Consider the following 5,854-nt stretch of genomic DNA (forward strand, 5'->3'; position numbering starts at 1 on the left):
CTTTAAGTTTGATACTATGGAATGATTCTTTCATCTATGGTTCTTTTGTTTATGTATGTCATATCTATCAATATTTATCATATTAAGAATTAAAATAGATAAATTTAAAAATATTTATTAATTCATTTAAAACAACAATGACAACCAATTAAATGCTAACATAAATTATGTTAGGATTTTAAGTGAAAATAATTATACTTTCCAAAACAAAAAAAAAGTGAGAATAGTGGTATTTTACATATTTTTCCAAGTCTCTTCAATCTGTTGTGATATGTTGCTTTGGTTAAAGAGTTATGAAGAATATTTGGCCTCAGACTTGTAGTTGAAAAAGAGAGGATGGTTTCAATAAGCAAATAATGACTTAATATAATTATGAAAATTGGAATCCCTGCAAGGGTTTGAGATTCCTACAAATCTTCAGACAACACTTTGAGAGCCACTAGTCTAAAGATACCAATTTGGATGGAAGACTATAGACCAACTTAGAGTTGATTTGATTGTTAAAGCTTTATTTATGACTTTTATTTTTATTTCAAAGTCATTTCTGGATATATATGTTCCCCACCCCCGAGAACATTCCCTTGTAATAAATAAAAATAATTAAGCTGAACTAGAAATACAATGACTATATCTGACGGTGTGGGCAACATTCCACACTGAAAAACCTCCCCCCCCCCCCCCCCGCCCCAATTATAGAAGGGTTATTTTTTTTTTCTTATCTCTTCTCTGGAGTGCCATGATTGTTCACGATAATTACATAGCATTTGACTTAATTTTATCATTCTTTTCCCAACTTAGATATTAAAAAGCATAGATATTGAAGGTAAGAGTGAGTAACTTTAGGGAATATAAAAAAGTAGCCAGATCTTTTGAGAAGTGTCAGGAAGACAAGCCCTCAGAAGCAGTTGAGGCTGGTGATGAATGGTAAGAAAAAACAATGACCTTTTGAAAAAAGGCATGATTAGGATTAGATGAAGATCAAAGAAGGGAAAGGACTTATTCTTAGGGTAAATGGAAACATAAAAACAGTTGATGAAGGAAGAGAAGTCAGTACTAATTAATCCTTATTTTGCTTCTGTTTTTATTATCAAGAAAAATAATCTCTGGCTAGGTGATCATCGAAAAAATAAGCATTAGAGAGTTGAAGTCCAAGAGAACTGAGGGAAGGCAGAAAGAGAACACATGGCTGGCTTCAATGCATTCAAATCACTAGTTCACATGAATTGCAATGCAGGCTATGAAAACAACTGGTGTTTGTAATTGATGAGACACTGTTGGTGAACTTTGAAAAAGTGGACGAGAGAGGTGTTGTGAGAGTTAAGATGGAAAAATATACTATATTTAAGAAAAGAAAAGGCATGAATTCTTCAAATGATAGGATCATAAACTTGACTTCAGGATAATAATAATAATAATGTTATTGTCATTATCATTATTTTAAAATGGATTATAAGTACTTAGAAAGTGAAATGGTGATCATGAGAATAATTTCATCTAGAAAAGGGCATGACAGAATAATTTAACTTCTTTCTCTTAACAGGATTACCATACTAGTAGATCAGGATAAGGCTGGAACCTCTTTCAGGTAGGCATTTGAGAAAGTTTCCCACGCTATTTTTGTGGGTAAGACAAAGATGTGCGGAATAGATACAGTTTAGATAGTTCTGGAACGGGTTAAATTACCAGATCTAAAGAGAGGTAATTAAAAGATCAAATTTATCTTAAATGGTGGTTTCTATAAAGGAAGATCCCTTTATAGACAAATAGTCTCCTGGTAACCACTGAGCAAGGATTCTGACTCACTCCTAATGATCTCTTCTTTTTATGACCATTACTGAATAAATTGGTTAGACTCCCGGATATATATCACCATTCCTTGTTGCACATATGGTCTAGCTCCACCCATTCTCAAATGTGTCAAAAAATTTTAATGTGATCTTAGTTCACCTTAAAAGCATGGGGTACCGAGTAAAGGAGATGATAATCTCTAGTCATACCATATTTGGAAAGCCAGGATGTGCATGGAGTTATCTGATAAGTCAGAGACAGGAGAAACAAAGTATACCCAATTAGATTTAATTGGATAGAATCTTGCTAGCAATTGGATTTCTTTTTGACCCTTACATGTCTGGAGTTATTTTTGTTTTCATTAGGCCTCTGCTGGAAAGAACCAATTGTCACATTAAAGGTCAATGAATGCATAGCATACTTTTATTTTAAGAAAAGTTGTGAAGCCTGCCACAACCAAATTAAAGCTCATTCAAGATTCCCCAGAAACTGACCTTCAGGGTATCAGTTACCAATGGCAAAGAGTAAGATTTGCTATAACAATGAGTCGTGAGAGTTATCAAAAGAAGACAAAGAATTAGAGCTCATACTTCATGCAAATATGGAAAGCAAGGAGAATTTTTGCAGGGATTTGAAAAAAACGGGTACTGTGTTTTTCTTTTGCCATTATCAAGTAACACCTAAGTATGTGTAAGGCTCGGGATCCATTGATTTTCCCACTCACTTAAAACTATCTTTGTTAGGTAAGAACACTTTTTAATTGAATGCATCAAAGCCACTGTGTCATGCTTAGGGCTTGACCATGCCATGAAGAATTAGTATAAAAGAAAGATATTACCTCAGAATCACTTGAGAAGTTCTGAGAGTTTGGAAGGAGGTTGAAGCAAGCATAGGATTATATTCAAGTAAGCAGAGGAGGTCTAGGCCAGGGATGAGGAACTTGTGTCCTTGAAGCTACATTAGGTCATTGGGTGCGGGCTTTCAACTGAGTCCAAGTTTTACAGAACAAATCCTTTCATTAAGGGAATTTGTTCTGTGAAGTTTGGATTCAGTCAAAAGACCACACTGATGGATCTAGAGGGCCACTTGTGGCCTTGAGGCTACAGGTTCCCCACTGCTAGTCTAGGCTATGGCAGAGAAGGGAGGGATAGATAAAGGTGATTGGTTCGACAGGCATCTTGAAGCATAACACCCAAGTTGAAGGAAGTACCAAGAAAAGGATGAATCTTTCCTCAACTTCCCCTCATGATACCTGTTTATCCACAGATAGTATAATACAATTTGTTGTTCTATTACTCAAATATTTCTAATAAGCTAAATTTTACCTCAACCACAGATGCCAGGAGTTAACTAGGGATAGATATAATTGTAATGTTAGACAGAAAGTACAGCTTCTGCCTAAGTGTTAGGAATTTTCCTAACCATGAGTTCAGTGATGGTGACTGAACTCATAACTTTTTGCCTAAAATAAATGCCTTAAGGGTGAATAGGAGAAAACCACACAGACATTAGGGGCCATTATGTCATCCCCCGTCCCCACCCACTGTTAAAATGAGTTAATTATTGTGGCAGAGTGTTCCATGCATACATGGAATACTCTGTCCTACAAGAGGTGAAAAGGCTGCAAGAACACTCACTATTCTCCAATCTTATTCTCCTACAAGAATAAAGGGTTCCTTGAAAAAAAAAGGAAGAATGGTTCAAACAAATAAGGAAAAAGAAAGCAAAGAGAAAGAGAGAAATCCTAAATTGTGAAAGGAGGTTAGAAAACTATGAAACAAAGAAGAATGAGCAAGTAATAGGTGTCAAGACAGTAGGAGATACCTTGTTTTCCAGAGTTGAGGCCCAGCAAGCAAGCTGTGCCCTGAGCTTGGCATAACAATAATCCTTTTCATTCACCCTCTGGACAATCTCATCTTCTGGCAAAATCATGTAATATTTGTATTGCTTTGATAAGCACCAGGTATTTTCTGAGCTCAGACAAGCACCTGTTGTACCCATGTTTGGGTCATGAAGACCTGCTATGAATCAAACTTGTCTTGTTGCTGGTGCCCCTCATTGTCAAGGCTACAGATCACAGTGCAGCCATTGATATAAGTACTGAGATCTGGCCACACTACAGTGGGTTCCCCCCAACTAGAGGTGGGGCTCTGGCATGTGTCCTTGCTCACAAGCCATTTCCTCACTTTGAAATTAAACTTCTGTTTGATTCCTGATTCTCCTGTCTCAATTTGGTCCAGTTGACATAAGCATGAGGCTATTCCCTTAGAAGAAAAATGAAGGACCTTTTCTTGGATAGAGCATATTTTTGATCTCCAAGATATGATTCTGTAGATTTATAGGTCTCATTAGGTAGGGATTTACTTAGAACTAGTCAGAGAAAGAAAAGACAGAAAATGATGGCTGGAGAATCCTTGACGAGGACATGAGCAATAGAGAAGTCTGCTCTTTTCCCAGGGCATTCGACTGGAATGAAATGGAAAACCTCTTGAGGACAGTCACACATGATGACCAATACCCAGGCATGTGCTGGTAAAAGTTTAACAAGCGGTTCTCTTTTTTTTTTTTAAAAAGTGCGCATGACATATGTTAACATTTCTTTTTGGCGTTCTAATGTCTAAACAACCAAAGAAACAATAAATGTAGCCCTAAAGTATAGCATTTGCCAATTTCTAAGTTGCAACTGCTTACACTGAAAATTTAACAATCAGCTTTCATGAGCTAGTTTGAGCTGATTCCACATCCCCTGACAATCTCCTTGCTGGTGATTCATTGACAAATAAATAATGCTGTCTGAAGGAACTAAAAGCAATATTAAGCATTATGAAGTCCTGGACAAAACCCATGACCCTAAGGTTCAGACAGTATTGTGATTTATACTTTCATTACCATTTCCTATTGAAAGAGAATTCAGAAAAGAAAGTAGATATGGGAATTAATCAGCAGTCTAAAAGGACGATATCTGAGACTGGGATATGGTTTATGGCTCCCAGATGAAAACATGATAATGATAGTGAAAGAAGGAATGTACCTAACAAGGGCTAGTAAAACAACAACAACAAAACATTTGCCTAGAACCTTGAGAATTTCCTCAAGAGGACTTCAAATTCAAAGTGGAGGGAAAGACAGAAAACTAACCCCATGTATTTGCCAAACCGTTTTACATCAAGTAGTTTAGTGGTGGGGTAAGGTGAGGTAAAGGAATAAGCATTTATCAAGTGCCTCCTATGTGCCAGGTACTGTGCTAAGGATCTGTACTATACTACTCTATATCCTACACAAATATACATGTGCATGCATGTACATCTTATATACACATAATACTACTTCAATGGGGGGGAGGCACTCGAGCCAGTGAGACATCTGATAAATTGTATCTGATCCTAGCAAGATCTCAGCTCTGGCTCCTAGGAGCTCAGAGGGGACAAAGCCAGTCTCAGTAAGTGATGAACTGAGAAGAGGGATATAGGGTATGATGGGACCAGCCGTTTCCTGATGTAGCTTTCTTTACTCTGAAATGGCTTTCTTTCTCCTCAGAACCAGATTGGACCCAGCTTCCCTGATGCAGTTTCCTAGTCTGGGTGGGGCATAAAAAGGTCCCAGCCTTGTATAGTTGGCACCTTTTGACTTGGTGGGGAATTGAGACCATGTGAATCATCATACCCTGTTGACTGACTGACCAGACCTGTTCCCAAATGGAGCTGATGGGAGCCCCTTTTGTTTAATGGTTGGTGATTTGCAAGTGACTCATTTCATCCCGACACCGAACCTGGACTAAGTGAGTGCTGACATCTGTACCTACAACAAAGAACAAAGATGTCCAGGTGGCATGTGCAGTGAGACTCTCCAGGAGGCCTGAATCTAGTGCAGTCTCTGTTATATAGTCAGGGCCTATCCAAGCCTCGTTGGGTGCAAAGCCAGCTCCTGGTAAGTGACTGCCCACAGAACAGTCTTACAATTCTACATATTTTTTAAACAAGTTTTACAAGTTCTGAACAAGAGAACAGAGAACAGTTCATATGAACCAGTGGTTATTAGTGCGATTCACGTTCACTATGACTCAGTA

General features: G+C 37.7%; 1 long non-coding RNA gene across 1 annotated transcript; it reads left to right on the top strand.

Annotated features, from left to right (window-relative positions):
• Window positions 1–1,530: 1,530 nt before the first annotated feature.
• LOC110203074 (uncharacterized) lies at window positions 1,531–4,349 on the top strand. The gene is made up of 2 exons (XR_002322861.2): window positions 1,531–1,585; window positions 4,246–4,349. It is a non-coding gene; the product is annotated as an uncharacterized LOC110203074 (long non-coding RNA).
• The last annotated feature ends 1,505 nt before the right edge of the window (window positions 4,350–5,854 follow it).

Source organism: Phascolarctos cinereus, unplaced genomic scaffold (assembly GCF_003287225.1).
Source record: "Phascolarctos cinereus isolate Bilbo 61053 unplaced genomic scaffold, phaCin_HiC Scaffold_7;HRSCAF=346, whole genome shotgun sequence".
Classification (NCBI taxonomy): domain Eukaryota; kingdom Metazoa; phylum Chordata; class Mammalia; order Diprotodontia; family Phascolarctidae; genus Phascolarctos; species Phascolarctos cinereus.